Here is a 19,521-nt window from a genome sequence, read left to right on the forward strand (position 1 = left end):
CAGTGGTTGGCAATAGTAAAGGTTAAATAAATGCTTTTATGAAAGGTAGATGAATGCTTGATATATGCTATCTATTTTTTTAATCAACCATGGCTTTAAGAGATTCCAATGACACTTTGATCCATCTCAAGCATTTATTGATCATCTACTAGGATTTTTACTAGGAACAAAAATGTGATTAATGAAAACATTTTATTCCCAAGAAGTTTACATTAATATAGTGGAGACAATATAGACACACATAAGTACATACAAAATAAATACAAAAATAATAAATACTAATAAATACTCTGACTCCAAGTGCTTAGAGAGTACACAGAATGTCCTTTTCTCCCTGCACAGTGATTTATGGTAAGTGAGCCTGACTAGCCTCAAATGACATCTGACTTCAGGTTCCCAGTTGCTAGGATGCACTTATTCTGGCATCCCATTGGGATCATTGGCTGCCATCTGGTCTATTTGAGGGAGCTCAATCTTGCCTTCCTGGGTTGGCTTCTCTCCCCATCTCTTAATTTTCTTTCTTTTCTTTTTTTGGCAAGGCAATTAGGGTTAAGTGACTTGCCCAGGGTCACACAGCTGGTAAGTATCAAATGTCTGAGGTTGAACTCAGGTCCTCTTGACTCCAGGTTTGGTGCTCTATTCACCTTTCTATCCTTCTATCCTTCTTTTCCCATCTCTTTTGGCTTTTCTTGTCCCCCCTAAGATTGCACTGGTTTTCTTGGCACAGCTCCATACAGTTCTTCTCCCTTCTTCTATAATTGTTTTCCTGGCTGAAAGAGTTTCCTTCTTTCTTTTCCATTCCCTTCATCATTATTCCTTCAGGGGTCTTTGTCATAGATTTGCTGAGCTTTATACCAGAGAAATGAATTTCATATCACTTATCACATCATCATTATAATCAAAATTCAGTGTTTGTGTTTTAAACATGTCTAGAACAAATTTTATGAATATTTATTCTGAGAATCCATGAAGTAATAGAAAGAACATGGACTTGAATGTTATTTACTGTGTAACCTTTGCCTTAGCTCTTTAACTTTCTGTTTTCCTTATCTATAAAATGGCGATCACAGTGCTTGTATAGTTACCTCAAAGAGTTGTTGTAAGGAAAGTCCTTAAATTATGAAGCAGTATATAAACATGACCTGTGGATGGAATTTCCTTTTCAAAGGTCAAAAGAGGTCAACCCAAACACAGAAGATCATCTCCACCCATTCCCTAAGTGGCAAAGCCATGGTGAAATCAAAGTCCTGAAGGACAAAGGAACCCCATCTACTTTTCCAGATTCTTCATTGCCCCATACTACCCAGTCACTTTGTAGGAAGGATTAGTGTAGGTTATTTTAATAATAATAAAAGTGTCATATCTAACTCCCCTGTCCTCTCCTAACGCAGAATTTGGCATACTAGCCTCTGGCATTTAATCAGTCCCATCAGATTTAACACTTCATTTTGCCTTATGAGTCCTCTATCACTAAAAGAGTGTCATGTGAACCCATATTGACCAACAATATAAATTCCATTCAAATGACAAATCTGATGCAATATTAATCATATTATCAAAGTGATACTTTATAGGACTTGATAAAATAATAAGAAAATGTATTTGGAAAAAAAAGATTGAGATTATCCAAGAAAATAAGGAAAAAACTCAAGTTGTTGTATAAAGTCATCAAAATTGTCTGATGTTGACTGAAAAATATCAGTGGAACTCAATTTGGATCAATGTACAACATGGAAACAAAGTAAAAACTGACAGATTGCTATTCTGTGAGGGAGTCAGGGGAGGGAAGTAAGAGTGGGGGAAAAATTGTAAAACTCAATATATTTAATAGAAAAAAGGAAAAAAGAAAAATAGGAATAAAAATGAAAAAATATGAATAAAATATGACTACAAATAAAAAATATCAGTGGAACAGATTAAACAAAGGACAACCAGTGGAACTCAATAACCAGCGTTTAATAAATTGGAAAATATGAATTACTTAGCAAGTAACCCTTTATCTGACTTTTTAAAAAATATAGGAAAATGGGAAAGCAGTTTGGCAGAAATTAGGCTTAGACCATCATCTTATACCATACTCCACAATACATTCTAAAAACTGATACATGACCTTAACATTAAAAATTATACTATTAAAAAATTAGACAAGAAACAGAATTTATATCTACCACCATTATGAGCTAGTGATATTTTCTTAATCTAAGGAAAAATAAAAAGAATTCAAAAGATAAGCTAGATAACTTATATTAAATGAACCTGAAAAATTAATGTACAGACAAAATTAATGCCTCTAGATAAGAAGGAAAGTAATCAAATGGGGTGGGGCCCCCCACAGGAGAAAGTTTTTATCTCAGATTTCTCAAATGTTAAAATTCCTAAGATTTCAACCTTTATGATTCGTGCTTTTGGATTGAATTTTTAAAAAAAACTTTATGAGTCATAATATTTGGAATATTAATGAGCTTGTCATATACTTTTCTGATTGAAAAAAAATTCTGTGTGAGCACTGCATACCTGAGAAAGCAGAAAGGAATAAGAAGTGAAGAGAAGGAACTGCATTTACATGATAGTTATGAAGTGGGATAATTCTGGTCTTCACCCTGTCATTTCCTTGAGAACTCATCATTGAATATAAAATTAGATAGTTTTGTTTTTAATTTTTTTCTCAGCTTGAATTTTTCCCAGAGCAAATATTCCTGTTACCTTGTCCCCATTTCAATTATTATATTTCCTTTTGAGAACTAAGAAATTTTAATAAATGAATTTTACCTTGAGATACCTAGAAGCAATCATCATTTCCTTCCTCTTCCCTTTCCCCTCAGACTATACTACCTTGTTCTTTATGATGCTTTCACTTTGGGTGAAACAACAAGTCAAGCACCAAAGATATCAATTTGTGAATATATAGAGGGTGTCTATGCATTTTTGACAAACTCCTGGGGGGTGTTTCTAGATTTATTCTAATTTGTTTTTCTCTATAAATTTAAAACATTTTTTTTTTGTTAATAGTCTAGGTTTGAGGGCAACTAGGTGGTGCAGTGGATAGATAGAGCACTGGCCCTGGAGTCAGGAGGACCTGAGTTCAAATTTGTCCTCAGACACTTAATAATTACTTAGTTATATCACCTTGGGCAAGTCACTTAACCCTTAACAAGCATTGCCTTTAAAAATACATACTCAGAGTTTGGTGGCTGCATCTGGTTTTATAGTCAATCACACACTGCATAGACAAATTACTGGAGAGTTTTGTGCAAACCAAAATATAATTGGAGCAAAGAAAAAATATATAGTAAATCATTTCTTAAGGAGAATAATCATCCTGCAACCTTGACAGCATTGTCTATTTGGATTTAGTTTTCTAGTGGACAATAAAGAATTCCAGAAACCTAGGTTCAGAATACCGCTGAATGTCTTACTAGTCTACAGTACAGCAATGGAGTACCCGGGACTGTGAGGATAAAAAGCAAAAGGATAGAAACAAAATTGCAAACAGACATCTGTTTTAAGGATGAAAACAAAGGATAGCAATGCTCAAGTAACATAATCCACAGGAAAGGGATGTACAGAAAGTCCTCAAGTTGCAATTGTTATCTTGGAAGTATTGGTGTAAAGCAAAAAAATAACATTAATTAATTCCCATGGTACATTGGATAGAACACTGGAAGATCTAATTCAGATGCTTCTCCTGGGAAATGGAGTTGAAAATAGCACCTTTCTCTCAGGATTGTCTTCAGAATCAAGTGAGATAATATTTGTAAAGTGTTTTGTAAAACACTTTCTGATATAAATACTAATCTTTTTTTTTGTTTTGTTTTTGCAAGGCAAATGGAATTAAGTAGTTTGCCCAAGGCCACACAGCTCTGAGGTCGGATTTGAACTCAGGTCCTCCTGACTCCAGGGCCGGTGTTCTATTCACTGTGCCACCTAGCCACCCCTAAATACTAGTCATTTTTGTCTGTTCTTATTTATAATATGCACTCAAGTATAACATTCAGATTTTCAGTCTTGTACTTCCATGTGAACAAATATCCTTAATTGATGTGATTTTGATGAAAGTTTACATTTTCATATAAAAAACATAGAGAAGCAATTTTTTTTTAAGTCAAGAAGACCTACTTCTGGTATTTGCTCATTCAGCTAAATGACCATGAACAAATCACTTGACCCCTTGGTCTCCCCCTAGATAATTCTCCAAGACTACAAATTTTAGATAACATATTGACATACATAGGTAAATAAAAGTTTTCACCCAGAATTTCCTTATACTAACAAAATAAAAGCTCGATAGGAAAACAAACAAATCCATAGGATCCAGCACTATCTTTTATCATCCAAGGTGTTAACCAAGCTTAGGAATTCAAGCTCCTCCTAAACAGCTAGATGACTAAATTCTGAATAAGCATCTCTTCTATTACTCTACCATTTGATGACCTTTGCAGTTGTCTCTATTTGAGGAAAATAAAATGTTTTGCAACAGTTGAGTTTCTACACTTTCATTATGTAGTTAGTTATGGGTTTTAAGCTCAGAAAATTTATATATAGGTTATATTGAACTGTCCAAGGTGGATGGATTTTTGTCAGCCACTGGTGGATCTTAGAATTGATTATGAGTTGCAAGCTATTGTCCTCAAACTGTCTATTCTCTTTAATTTAAAAAAAAATATTTATTCAAGCCAATGTGGTTAAGTGGATTGTCCAACGTCACATAGCTAGGCAATTATTAAGTGTCTGAGGACAGATTTGAACTCAGGTCCTCCCGACTCCATGGCCAGTGCTCTATATCCATTGTGCAGTCTAGCTGCCCCTCTGCTGTCCTTACTCCCCCCCTCCCCCCCCCTCCTGGCCCTGAGTGATTCCCAAGGGTAAATTGCATGGCAGTTCCTTCTTTAAGGTACCATATAAAGTTCTAGAAGCCTTGATGGGGTTAGGAGAAAGTTATTAATGGAAATGAATTCTTCTTCAATATTGGGATTAACGCTTTCCAAATAGCTAAATCCAATGGCAAGTGATTGGAAAAGTATTTTCTTTCTGTGACTCAGAACTAATGGACTCTAGATTTTATATCTTAAGAGAATATGTCTCTGAAGCTTGATACTATTTAAGTTTTCTCCCTTTAGTCAATGAAGCCCAGAGACTGTCTTTTCCTTCTGGGAAATTGCCTAGAAACTATAGAATCATGGAATCTTACAGTTTGGAGGACAATCAATGAGAATCTCATCAGTCTTTCCCAATTTTGAGTCCAAAGACGTAGCTTAACCAGAGTCACTTAAGTAGTCATAAGTGTCAAAGCTGATACAAGATCCCCAGTCTCCTGATTCCAGGTTAATACTTTTTCCAAAATACATAGTTGTCCCCACAGTGAGCTTCCCCTTGATCCAAATAAAAACCAATATCACTTTCCTTTTCAGATGCTATTAAAGATATGATTTAGATAGAAGCCATTTCCTGAATGCTGCCAAGGTTCCATTATGTGTCATCTGTGTTTCTGACTGACAAAAACCTCCAGCAATAAATAAATGTTGAGACACATAATATAATGTCCTCTGATCCCAAGTAAAGATCAGATAACTTCTACCCTTGGATAGTGTAAGGTCTGGCCACCTCATCTATTTACTCAGCTGAGAACTAATCTATACTCATGTCTACTCATTAAATGTGTACTAGGTGTAAGCTGTTAATGATTTCTGAATATCTTATCTCCCTAATGTTGGGAATGTATTTGTTTATTTACTTATCTAATGCATCTTCTTTCCCATAATGTAAATTAATGTAGCAATAGAAACATGACAAAAAGGTGCAAACATAAGGACATTTCCCTTCAAGCACTAGGGAAATTGATTCAGGAAGAGAAAGTATAAGGAGGAGATGCCAAAATATTGACAGAACCCCAATAGGGAAGTGAAAGCATATACCTTTCTCATTCCAGTCCCAAAGAAATCAGAGGAAAAGGAAAACCTTTACACCAAAGAACCACCCAAATTTAACCCTAGTTCCAGTGTGAATACTAAATGAGTCCAGGTGAACTCCCTAATAACCCTGAGTCCCACCATGAGGCATTAAAGATCTGAAGCAGTGTATGAATCTTTGGGATAAAGGGTGAATATTGCTGATGGTCTCCTCTGATACTCTCTCTTCTTCATGGTTTTAAGACTGCTCTTTGCTTTCTCTATCTCTCTGACATCTTCTTGTATCCATTCAATCTATGTATTCCCCAAGGTTTTTTTTCTGAGATATCTTCTCAGCCCTTTCATTTGAATAGCTCATGAGTTTCCATGGCTTCAATGAAGATGCTACATAGCTCTGTCTCACTGGCTTCCCCAGCCTAAGAAGGCCTTTCCTGCTCCCCATCAGTTGTTAGTGCCCTTCTGCCTCTCAGGTGACCTTTCACATACTCTGTATATTTTGTGTATACTTGCTGCCTCCCCCATTTGAATATAAATTCCTTGAGGGTATGCATTATTTTTATTTTTAATTCTCCAGCATGTAGCACAGTTGTTGTTCAGCCATTTCAGGTCATGTCTGGCTGTTGGTGATCACATTTGGGATTTTCTTGGCAAAGACACTGGAGTGTTTTGCCATTTCCATCTCCAGCTCATTTTACAGATGAAGAAACTAAGGCAAATAAGGCCAAATGACTTACCTGGTGTCACACAGATAGTAAGTGTCTGAGGCCAGAATTGAACTCAGAAAGATAAGTCCTGATTCCAGACCAAGTGCTCTATTCACTGGAATATCACCTAGCCACCCTTGCAGGTTCTTAGTAAGTATTTTTTAAATAATGATTCGTTGATTGATTGGTTGCTTGGTCCAAAAATTCCAGTTTGAGCTCATTCTGTGTTTTTGTTTTGGGTTAAATGAAACTTGATCTATGTTCAATGTCTGGTCAGCCTGGTGATTGCAAGAAAACTGAAGGCCTTTTGGAGGAGAGCAAAATAATGCAGGTAGTGGGTTCAAATCTGGTCTCAGACACTTAATAATTACCTAGCTGTGTGGCCTTGGGCAAGCCACTTAACCCCATTTGCCTTGCATGTCTAGGGTTTCTCTGGGTATGGGAGAAAATCTTCAGAGAGCTTATCTAAGAGACCACTCTGGAAAAAAAAGGGTACCTGGATTCATTGTCTCAGGAACCATCCTTTCTTGGACTGTGAGATTTATTCATATTGATTGGCCAGGTGTGAAGCATCTGGGAAGGTGTGGCAGGAGGTTGGGAGATTTGAACTTGGTGAACAAAAGAGGATAGGGCCAGAAAGGTGTGTCTGAAATTGGATGTGGTCCATGGGGTTTTTTTCTTGAAACCTCCTGGGCAAAGCTCCTTCTCTCAGGGCCTAAGCAATTTCAAAGCAATGCTTCTAGGCCTAAAGACCAGCTCAGATTTTGAACTCTAAAGAAGTTTTTTGCCTTGTTTTTGCCAGAATTCCTGAGACTACTTTAAAATGAGATATTCTAGGACACTTAGGGCTTTATTTCCTTACTATTTTATTAGCTAATAAAGTCGATATCATTCTAATTCAATGAGAATCTTGAGAATTTTGGAGAATATTCACTCCCCTGTTTTGCTCTGCTCTTTTTCCATTTGCTTCCACTCTATTCCTTGTCTGGGAGACAACATAGTTTGGAGGAGGCAGAACAAGAATATGCTTAAATCTTTACTTTTAGGAATGTGACTCTTAGGAATAACCACATTGATACTGAAATGATCCCTCTATACTCTGTTGAGTAGACATTCGCATATACTTTAATAATCCCATCCTGTAAACAATTGTTTAGCAATGCAGATGCTTCTTTGATATGTACAGAGCAAAATCAAATCAATCTCTCTCTCTCTCTCTCTCTCTCTCTCTCTCTCTCTCTCTCTCTCTCTCTCCTCTGTCCTCCCCCTGCTCCCCTCACCATTTTGCTCTATGTGTCTAATCTTTCCCTTAGATAGAAACTACATTTCTGACTCCATGCCCTATCCATGTACACTGATACCAGTTTCCAGGTAAATTTCATTTTCTCGGTGCTGAAAGGACACCTAAAGGCTTTAAGATAGTGAGACTGTTTGGACACAAAGCAAGACATAGCCTGGTCAGCTCCTAGGGTCCTACTGACTATTGGGAAAACAAGTCATCTTATTGAATTCCCCCTTGGTAGTTAACTTAAGACAATGTCTCCAAAGCCTTTCACAAAGATTATTTTATGTTTTGTGGAAGGAGAATTTAGGGCAGATTCACCTAGCCTTGGTAGAGATTCACCTAGCCACAGTAGCACATTCTTGCAATACAAAGACAAAAATGAAATGGTGACTTGCTGACAAACTGATATTTCCAATTTCCTTTTTATTGTGAATGGGATTTGCCCTGGATCACACAACTAGTACATATCAGATTCAGGAATTTAAACCCTGGTCTTTCTTACTCTATGTTCTGGACTTTGCTACAATACTAATTTTGTCAAGGAAAACAATCAAAAGGGCAGCACAGTGAATAGAATATTGGGCCTACAGTCAAGAATACTCAACCTATCCTCAGACACTTATCAGCTGGGTGAGCCTGAGCAAGTCACTTAACTCTTTTTGTCTCAGTTTCTCACCTGTAAAAAAAAAAGCTGCAGTAGGAAACAGCAAACCATTCCAGTATCTTTGTGGTAAAAACCTAAAAATGAGGTCATGAAGAGACAGAATCAATTGCAGTGACTAAACAACAACAACATGGTAAAGTGAGTGGATAGTGCTAGAGCTTGGAATAAAGGAGACCTTTGTTGAAATCCAGTCTCAGACACTTTCTGGCTGTGTGATCCTGGACAAGTCACTTAACCGTTTTCTGTCTCAGCTTACTCTGAAATTCTTTAAAATGAGATTTTTGGATTTGATGATTTCAGAGGTCCTTTCCAGCTCTAAATCTTAGAATCTATAGGTGTATACAAAGATAATACAAGGCAAGAGGGAAAATGGATTAGAATAGATTGGGGAGATCAAAAAAGGGCTCATAAAGGAAGTAGAATTTGAGGAGGTATTGAAGGCAGCTAGAAATGCTAGGTGGAGGTGAGGAGAAGGGATGCATTATACGTCTCAGGAATGCCAATGGAAGGACACAGGGATGAGAGATGATATCAAGGGCATAAAAATCCTTTTGGCTAAAGCACAGTGAATGAATGGAAGTGATGTGTAATAGCTGGATAATAAGTAGGAATCAATTGTGAGGAGCTTTAAATATCACAAAGAGAGACATATAAATAAGAGAAATAAGTAAGTACGAAAGAGAAAGCCAATGGAGTTGACCAAGCTAGTATACTGAGCAATCTAGTTTAGCTCATTTCAATGATAATGGTGTTCATCTTGGGACTGTATGATTTAGTCATCATGTCACATCTCTAAAATGAGGATAAAAACATTTCCCTCTAATTCTGTGGTCAAACTGTTGTGAAGAAAAGTGAATACATGTCTGTTTCTCAAAAATAAGTGTAACCATGTTTTAGAACATTCAGATTCCCAGAATGTATAGCATTTGATATTTAGGAAAACTCCTGGGGGTTGGTGGATGCTCAATTCTCAGAGAACTGAGACAACATGAGCAGCAATAGTAGTTAACGTCTATTTTTATTTTAATAGTATTGGGGGCTAAGTGGCTTGCCCAAGGTCACACAGCTAGGTAATTATTAAGTGTCTGAGAATGGATTTGAACTTGGGTCCTCCTGACTCCAAAGTTGATGCTCTATCTACTGAGCCACCTAGCTGACCCCCTATTATTTTTTACAATCTTATGTAAGGATAGTTTTTAGTATTCATTTTTGTAAAATTTTGAGTTCTAAATTTTTGTCCCTTCCTTCCTTCTTTTTCCCCCATCCCAAGACAGAAAGCAATCTGATTTAGTAATATAAGTTAGCATCTATTTTTAATTTTTTTTAGGTTTTTGCAAGGCAATGGGGTTAAGTGACTTGCCCAAGGCCACACAGCTAGGGTCTGAGTTCAGATTTGAACTCAGGTTCTCCTGACTCCAGAGCCAGTGCTCTATCCACTAGGCCACCTAGCCACCCCTATTTTTAATTTTTTAATTTTTTTTAATATTTTAATTTTCATTCCTGATTTCTTCCTCCTTCCTGTCCTTTCCCCATCCTTTGGGAAAGCAAGAAATAATAGTAAGTATCATGCATTTGAAATCAAGTAAAATATTTTTTTTTACCATTAATAGCTTGCATCTCCATAGTGCTTTTAAGTTTGCAAAGAACTTTACAAACGGTAAAGTTTTGATACTCTCAACAACCTAGGAAGATGCTAAAATCATCTTCATTTTACACTAAAGAAAACTGAGGCTGACAGAGATTAAGTGACTTGCCCCAACTCAAATAGCCAATAAGTCCCTAAGACTGGATTTGAACTCTAGGTTTAGAATTCTGTCACTGAGACACCTGGCAATAGAGGCAAAAAAGCAACAAATGTTGTTCATACAAAGAAGTTCATAACCACATATATGAACTATAATAGAACGAAGTAAATGAAGGCAGAAGAACAATATAATAACAATCTAAATGGAAATAGCCATCATAAGACAGCTTGGTCCCAAAGAAATGAGGATAAACATCCCCTTTTTTTCATAAGTATGGGTAGGGATTAGAGGAGGTTCATAAGTATAGAATATAATATCAGATTTTTTTATTGTGTTGATTGCTTTTGAGAAATTTTCCCCTTTCTTTTCTTTTTAAGAATTAATAATAAATTTTTAAAAAAGAAATAATAATAATAATAGTGAGCATTTGTACAATGCTTTAAGATTTGCAGAGTTCCAGGGGTGGCCAGGTGGTGCATCCTAACAAACTTGAGTTTTATTATTATTGTCCTTACTTAACAGATGAGAAAATTGAGGCTGAGAGAGGTTAGGTGACTTGCCTAGAGTCACACAGTCCATAAACATCTGAGGCTATATTTGAACTCAGGTCTTCCTGAATTTGGATCTAGTTAGTCCTCTTTCTATTGTATCGCCTAAATGCCTTTAAATTATAATAAGAGATTTTTTTTTTGGAAGAGGAAAGAAAAAGAATTGCTAAGGTGGAGGGAGGTCTATGAGATTTAAAAAACAACAAAAGCTTTGAATAGAAATCTATTTTTTAAAAAAGACTATGCATACTTGGGATACATCAGGTTAAACTTGAGATTCCCTGAGGAAGTTATTGATGTCAACAGGAAAATCAACCCTGTGGTGCTGGTATGCCTATCAACAATCACTGGAATTTTACCACTGATTTGAACCAATTTTAGCCTTTGTCAAATACTAGCAGAATACTGCAAAAAAACAAGCTGGGACTCAATACTCCAAACTTTGAGTTTTTAGAGGTAGTGTTAGAGGTAAGCAGAGACCTGACTTCAACCTCTGAATTGGATCCTGAGATTTGACTTGGATGACTGCCATACTTCAAGAGCAAAACAAATGGTTGAGTGATGATGCTCAGCAAGAGGACAGGAGTGTTCCAATTTCCTATATTGGATACAGGATTTGCCTAAGATACAAGCCATAGAATATAACCAGCCAATTTTCAATCATTCTGGGAAGAGTTCTTTGTCTGTGATGGAAGCCTTCAGAAATATCTCAGAGACTGGCTTATCACTAATCCAACCACCAGTGGGCTTCACCTCTTGGGGTAAACTTTAAGAGATGGAAATGTGTGTTTATATCTGTGTGTGTGTGTGTGTGTGTGTGTGTGTGTGTGTGTGTGTGTGTTGGACTTTGAATAAAGGAATTAAAATGAACTGGCATACTAAGTCCCAGGTAGAAAGAGCCTTGAAAGGCTCAAGAGCATTGACCACTGACTAACCAATGCACATTAAAGCATAGTCTTTATTCTCAAACTTACATAGAAGGAAGTATAGGTTTCATTTGTGAGTTTTTTAATCCACAAATTTTAGCATATATAATAAGGTATCTTGGGGGCCTGCCACTTTCCAATGTCTGAGCTGATGGAGAAAGTAGTTGGAGGCCTGAACTACCTGGAAGAGTAACTTGACAACATCATTGTTTTTGAGGGGTCCTCAAAAAATAAGAGGTGAGGGTAGAAGGTAGACTGAGGTAGTAAACAAATAAGTGGCCATCCTGTAGATCTCCCATTACATCTATCCCCACAAAATGTGAACACTTTCCCAGAGGAGATTCATTTCTGAATCAGTCACTCAAAAATCTTAGAGATGTCAGATCTCTTGGGGGATTTGTTGTTTATTATTAAAAAAAAGATTTATATATTGCTGAGGGCAGCTAGGGGATGTAGTGGATAGAGAACTAAACCTGGAGTCAGATGGGATCTGAGTTCAAATTCAGCCTCAGACACTAGCTGTGTTATTTTGAGCAGTCACTTAATCCTACTTACCTCCTGATTTGGGGGGGGGGGGAGAGAGGGAAGAATTGTACTGTTGTTGCAAAACCATTGAATGACCACATGCACTTATGATTGAAAGATAAGAAGCTTGCATCTAGAAGGTACAGTCCCTCCCCTAAAAGCTTCTCTTCTCATAGTCTTCCTGAATGTAATCTCTGAAGAGGAAATAAGTTGGCCAACATGTTTCTTTTCCCTCAAGTCATGAGATCAAATCTACTCCTCTGAAACTCCTTGCCTTTCTCTCCTCTGTCTTCTTTCTTCTCCCCAGAAATCTCCATGGAATCCATCACAGTCCTGTACATACATACATACATGCACAGCTTCTGGCATTTCCCCCCAAATTTCCAGTACCATGCATTCTGGCTTATCTGCACCTTTCAAAGCAGAGGCTACCTTTAACATTTTGAAAATATATGGAATTATTGAAATTCCTACAAGGGGCTGAGGAGAATGTTTTCTGTAATGCTCTTTCTACCTGGGGCTTACTGTGCCAGTGTTTTAAACAATTTGATCGCAATTGTTGTAGGTGGTCCATAGATCCATTAAGTTGTGTGTTTGTGTCTATGTGTTTGTATTGATCTTAGAGATCAAATGAGGTAATATTCTTAAAGTTCTTGACATACCGTAGGTGCTTAATAATTGCTTATTTTCTTTCTTTCTTATAGCTATAAGAATGAGTTCAGTCCTCTGTAGAGAACTGTGCTCCTTTTGCTGAAAAAGATATATAACCAACAAGATAAATGGGGAGAGAATGATGACAAGCATAACTCTATATTCTCCTTCATTCCTATTTTATTTTATTAAGATTTTATTGTTTTAGTAGGTCCATCTCTTAAATGTGACCAATCAACACTCCCTTATTTCTGTCCTGCCTGCTAAGTACAACCATCACCCTCTGATTGTGACTGATGGGGACAATTGCAAATAAGCTAGAGGCTTCCCTGGTGGGGGGGGGGAACCCCTTCATTTTATTTTTTATTAAAACACCAGCAGTTAGTTGTTATTTAATGAGAGAATGTCTTTCCCACAAAGATAGAACTATCTCATTAAATTTTACACTGAGACTTCTCTCCCCAACTTGATTGGAATAAAAGAAATACAAATGAAGACAAAGTTTGCTGCTTCCACCTTTGATCATCATCATCAACAACACACACAAAAAAAGAAAAACCAAAAGAGATCGAAATTGATCTCTTCCCCAAATTAGATTTCAGTTATCCCATGAATAACATAGTCTCCAAAATGGACAAGAGATAGGGAAGGGAGAAGGACTTAGAGGAAGAGACTTGAGTGTTTTAAACAATTTGATTTTGGCCATTTTGATTTTGGAAGAAATTTGAATGTTTTAACAATTTGATTTCAATTGTTGTAGGTGGCCCATAGATCCATTAAGTTGTGGGTTTGTGTCTATGTGTTTGTATTGGAATCAAGGTGTTGTGACTTAAGATGCTAAGTTAGTGAGATCTGAAAATCTCTTCATTCTCTGACTTACTAGTCTACTTAGAAAAAAAGTGCTGGCGAGTGGTTCAGAATGTTTTCTTGATGATGATGATGATGATGATGATGATGATGTCAATTTTCAATTAACTTTCCCTCACCATTGGGGGGAAAAGTAAGAAAGAAAACAAAACAAAACTCCCTGTAACAACTATACACACAGTCAAGCAAAACAAATTCCCACATTGGCACATGCTCACATATGTTTCATTCTTTATTTTGAGTCTATCATCTCTCAATCAGGAGGCATGAAACACAATTCAACCTGGTTCTCTGGAGACAAGGTTGGTCAGTGGTCGATGTTCTTGAGCCTTCCAAATTTGTTTTTCTTTACAATAGTATTGTAATGCATCAATATGGATCTATGTTTAACATGGTTATAAATGCAAAGCCTATATCAGATTTCTCTCTGTCAGGGGGAGGAGGGAGGAAAGGGTAGGAGGGAGAAAAATATAAAACTCAAATCTCTGCAAAAAAAAATGATTGATTAAAAACTCCCATTGATATAGTTGGAAAAACAAATAAATGAAATATTTTTTGAATTGTTGTAACCATATAGATTATTCTCCTGCTTCCATTCACTTCTCACAAATTATGTTTCTCTGAAATCATTCCTTTGCTCCTTTGTTATAGCACTTTATATCCATGTGGCCTTTGTTTTCCAATGCAGAGGAGAAGTTACAGGTCCCCTCATCTTTTTTGTCTCAGATTTTATATTGAATAGGGGAGAAAGTCCAGTCCTTTCTTCCCTTTTACTTCATCCTTCTGTTATTCCAAATACTCTTTTCACCTTTCCTTCCTTTTCCTTTGTAAACTAAGACAAAATACATTTAGCTGTAATGGACATTTTTATTTCTTTTACTAAATGGAGAAAAGACTCTTTAGTTATTGAATAAGATTTTTTTCCAATTTCTGAATTCATTTCCATTTTTTTTCCCTTTTGAAGGCCTTTTGAAAGAATTTTGCAACATTAAGTCTATTAACTGTAAAACTCTTGACCTTGTTGTGGTCATTAAAAAGCAACCTTTATATCTGATATACAAGGCTGTTTCCTATGAACAAATAGGATGTCTTCTTTATATTTATTCCTCTTCCTTGTTCTTTCTCCTTTATTTTCCCCCTCCCAAGGCAGGAAGCAAGAATTAATGTCCTTGATAACATCCTCTTAGCAACTTACCATCCCTTTTATCCCATTTCATAGAAAGACTGGGGGAGTTACTATGACTTCTTTCAATGAAGAATGCAGCCTCCCCTTAGTTCACAGACTTTATTTCCGGAAGCAGAGTCCTCTTTCTCACCCACCTAAAACTCTTCTCAACAGAAAAGAAAGCATTAGTCTCCTATTTCATTCAACTCATAGAATTACTATATGGTTTGGAACTACTTTAATGAAATCTGAGGGTTTGCTAATGTGCCAGTGGATCAAGGTTGGGTGTGTGGTTGGTGGATGTCCCACTTTCTGTAAGCCAGTAAGGGAGTGTAATAAACTAATTTGACTTCTCTCATTCCCCCAGGCAAGTCATCCCATCCCAATGCATCCAGTGTTCCAAATGATCTTTTCCTTATATTACTATATTATCATATCAAGAACATCTACCTGCCCACCCCCCAGTCTCTGCGTTCTCTACCTCATGACAGGAGGTGCAACCCTTGTTATGATATTGATCCAGAAATAGGAAAACAAAATTAAATATTGTTCTGAAATATGAAACTTAAGGAATCTAGATTGACTTGCCCTACAGAGAATCTGGAAAATTGCCTTAAGTTAACCAGTCCTCCAAATCAGGGATATTTTTTATCTGGGGTTTCATAGCTTTAAAAAAATATTTTTTAGAACTATTTCAATAGTTTCCATTGTAATGTTATGTATTTTATTTTCTGTACACAAACCACTCTTCTGAGAAGGAGGCTTCACCAGTCTCTAAAGGGAATCCATGACAAGGTTCAGAGCCTGGCTCACCCATCCACCTGAGACTTGCCCCAGGGTAGCCAGACAGAAAAAAAAGGTCACCACCACACCTGTACTCATTTCCATCCAAGGTGTCTGTCTCTGCCATTTTAATTCCCAAAGATCTATCCCATTTAACCTTCCCTGCTTCCAGGTTATTCTGAGGCAATTGCATGGGCAAATTGCCAGTAGGGAGTGTCAGGTGCCTCAGTGGCAGTGGCAGCAATTGGCCAGCAGAGGCTATCTATTCCACAGGTAGCTCCTCACTACTTGGAAAGAAAATGAATGACTGGAAGTACTTTCAAGGACAGAGGAAAAGAAAATAGGAGACTTGAAGATCTCTGTGCCCCCAGACAACAATGCCTAGGTCTTGACTCATTTGTCTTTTTATCCAACTTCTATGGGACGCTCACTTTGCATTGGAGAGATACCAGGGATAGTATTAAAGAATTAGAGATATCAATAATACACTCCAAACCCCTTCTTTTGACTAGCCTTTTGTATTCCTCAGATTCCTCTAAGATCTGTTCATTTCTATATTTCAGGAAGAGATAAACATTCTTTTCATTAGTTAATATTCCTGACACACAATAGGAAGAGGAAGGGGAAATGTAGCTTTATCAGAAACAAAAAAACTCACATAGCTTTTGCTATCTGAACAAGAATACAAATTATCCGATTTTTTATAGACCAAAACAAAAACTACAAAAATAAAACTGCTGTAGGGGAGGAGTAACCTTGAGGACCCAGTCATCTGCAACAATTCCCTACAACCACAGAGTCCTGCCTTCCTGTAGAGCATACCTGCTTGCCTTTAACTATGACTTAGCACAGCCTGCCTCATTCAAATCCAATTCATGTGCTTGTGATGGCATCATCTCCCTGATGTCATGGTCCTCTTTGAGAATGAAGGACAAACATCATCACCTTCTGGTCTTTAATCATCCTCATTGGAAAGGCTTTTTGCTCATAAGTCACATCTTAGAATGAAAAGCAATTCTTCTGTTGAGTTATCCACTATGGGTCCAACTCACGTAGTTTTTACACCAACATTCTGTTGTCAGTATCTCTGGTGGAACTCTATCTTCTCCCTGTCTTCTAGGCTAAGTTTAAATCTGGAATCCCGATTGCTTCCCAGACAGTTCTACTCCTTTCTGTGCCCTCTTGCCCAGTTTGGCCTTTAAGAGATCAACCTTTGGGTTGATACACATTAGCCACACTCTTCCAAAGGACTACAGCCATAGATTGGGGCTCAATGTATACTCATCAACCCAGACTCACCAACATTTTCTCAAAACCCCTATCAAACTACTCTGATCTCAGTTTTATGCTTAGAATTCATAATTACTGTATGTCCTTCCTCTATGTGAACTAGTCTTCCAGCCTGCACAGTGCTCATTCATTCCCTTTGCTGGATTAGCCTAGTTCTTGGGTGTTGACCCATTCTACATTGCCCATGTCCAGGTGATCACTTTTTAAACAAATCTGGTTAAGCTAGGACTATGGGATAGTTTTGGGGGGCAGTTAAATAAAAAGTTTTTACTAGCCAAATCACCAGGAGCAAGTCTTTACCTCTCTGAACCTCAACTTCTTCCTCTTTAAAATGGGTATAATATATCACTTTGGCTACCTACAATTTTTTTTTAGGTTTTTTTGCAAGGTAGTGGGGTTAAGTGGCATGTCCAAGGTCACACAGTAATTATTAAGTGTCTGAGGCCGGATTTGAACTCAGGTCCTCCTGACTCCAGGGCCAGTGCTCTATCCACTGCACCACCTAGCCACCCCCTACCTATTATTTTTTAAAGCACTTTGTAAATTGTAAAGCAATTCATTTATTATTACAATCATTATTATTATTATTATTATTATTATTATTGACAGTATAGCTAGAGTAAGGTCCCTCTTACATGTCAGCATGTCTCTATGTGCATTGAGGGCAGGAAGTGCATTGAAGAAGGGGTAGAGAGAAAGAAAATCATGTTAACATAGTAGAGAAGAATCAGAAAAAGATCTGTATGTCTGAGAATTTCAAAACTTTGATAATGATCTGAAAGAATGGCATTGGAAATCATTGTCCTTCAAGGGTACATTTGAAATTGTTTCTACATTTTACTTCTGGCAAACTAATGAGGATTCTCTCTTGTCATTAAGAGACCTCTTAGGAACTTATATTAAGGTCCCTACCTATGCTCTAAATCCTCTGGTAAAAGCAGAAATCTGGCACTAATGCCACAAACTAGAATGCTGAGACCATGCTAGCTTTCTTTCACCTGCTACACTGAAATGTTACAGCCTAAGGAAATCATACTAATTATATCAAACATATCATCTTTAGAATAATTAGACATACTCAAGGAGGATGGAAATAAGTCAACTCTGTTGGAATCTCTGATAGACTATGGTCCCAGACCAGTGAAGCCCAGAGGATTTGTATAGAGTTCTTTTATTTATTTTTATTTTTTAAGGATCTAGATTTATTTTATATTATTACAATAATTTTGTTATAAGAGTAAACATAACCCTCCCTCCCAAGAAGATGAGAAACCTCAAGAATAGTGAGAGGGAGAGAAAAAAATGTTCTTCAGTCTGTGTTCACATTCCAATGGCTCTGTCTCTGGGGTGAGTTGATTTCTTTATCATAAGTCCACCAGAGAAGTTGCTTCAATATTTTCCCCACAGTTTCCATTACTAGCTGTATTTCTCTCCACTCTATTCCTCCCCACTCTCATTTATTCTATTCTCTCTCTCCTTTCATCCTGGCCTGTCCAAAAGTGTGTTGTATCTGAGTACCCTCTCCCTCATCTTCCCTCTCTTCTATCATCTATTCCTCCCTTCCCTCCTCCATTCCCCCCTTATTCCATCCCTTTCTTCTCATTTTCTCTAGGGTAAGATTGATTTCTTTGTATAGAGTTCTTAACTGGGCCTAGTAAAGCTAGGCATTGGTTCTGGGATGTGGAAAACCTAAACTGTTAAATAGGGCAAGGTTCAGGGACTGGAGCTAATTCATCCGGGGGTTGGGGTAGGGTGGGTGGGAAATTAGAAGCAAGTTGATATTCAAATTTCCCAGTGGAAGGAAAAGGGACTTTTGACTTATTGAAGACTTTACTTTGGTGGGCTGATTGGGGATTTGAGCTCCCCACTATTTCTTGTTTAGGGGAGTGGGGAGATTAGTGATTTCCTCATAAAGAACTGAAGTTTTCCATGCTAAGATAGAAATCTTTCCCTGTGCTGAGATAGTAAAAGTTTACTTATTTATAAATTGAGGCTTTGTCATTTAATTTTAAAGAATTCCATGAGAATCCTACAAATAAAACTCACAACCAACACACAAGCATTAAAGATCTAGTGCTTAAAAAAAATAAACCCTAAAGGATAGCATCATTTAAAAATCCCTTGCTAACTATGTGCCTACTAAAACATAGCTGCTGCTCTGGGCTCTCTGCCCTGAGCAAGTTAAAATAGACTTGCACTCTAGATTGCAAAGGTCTTCCAGCACTAGGTAACCAGTCCCCTAACCCTTCTTACTGAATCTATCTTGGCTGGAGACCTCAGTATGACCAAGGTGTCACTATCTTTTAGGGGTGTCTATGAGGGTCAAACCGAATAAGTTTGGGACACTTGCCACATCAAATGGAGAACTGATTGCTACTGATTAAAAAATTGCTGATCATCAAAGAGTGCTGCAACTCTATGACCTTCTTTCTCTCCATTACTTTCATCTAGGGAGGCATCAA

General features: G+C 37.2%; 1 protein-coding gene and 1 pseudogene across 5 annotated transcripts in view; both read left to right on the forward strand.

The window, feature by feature from the left end:
* Positions 1-18,818, forward strand: part of LOC141517496 (proteasome subunit alpha type-6 pseudogene) — a 38,200-nt pseudogene extending 19,382 nt beyond the window's left edge.
* The window catches only part of SHROOM3 (shroom family member 3), a 247,547-nt gene that overhangs the window by 100,006 nt on the left and 128,020 nt on the right, over positions 1-19,521 (forward strand). The window lies entirely within an intron of this gene.

This window comes from Macrotis lagotis, chromosome 3, assembly GCF_037893015.1.
Source record: "Macrotis lagotis isolate mMagLag1 chromosome 3, bilby.v1.9.chrom.fasta, whole genome shotgun sequence".
Lineage (NCBI taxonomy): Eukaryota > Metazoa > Chordata > Mammalia > Peramelemorphia > Peramelidae > Macrotis > Macrotis lagotis.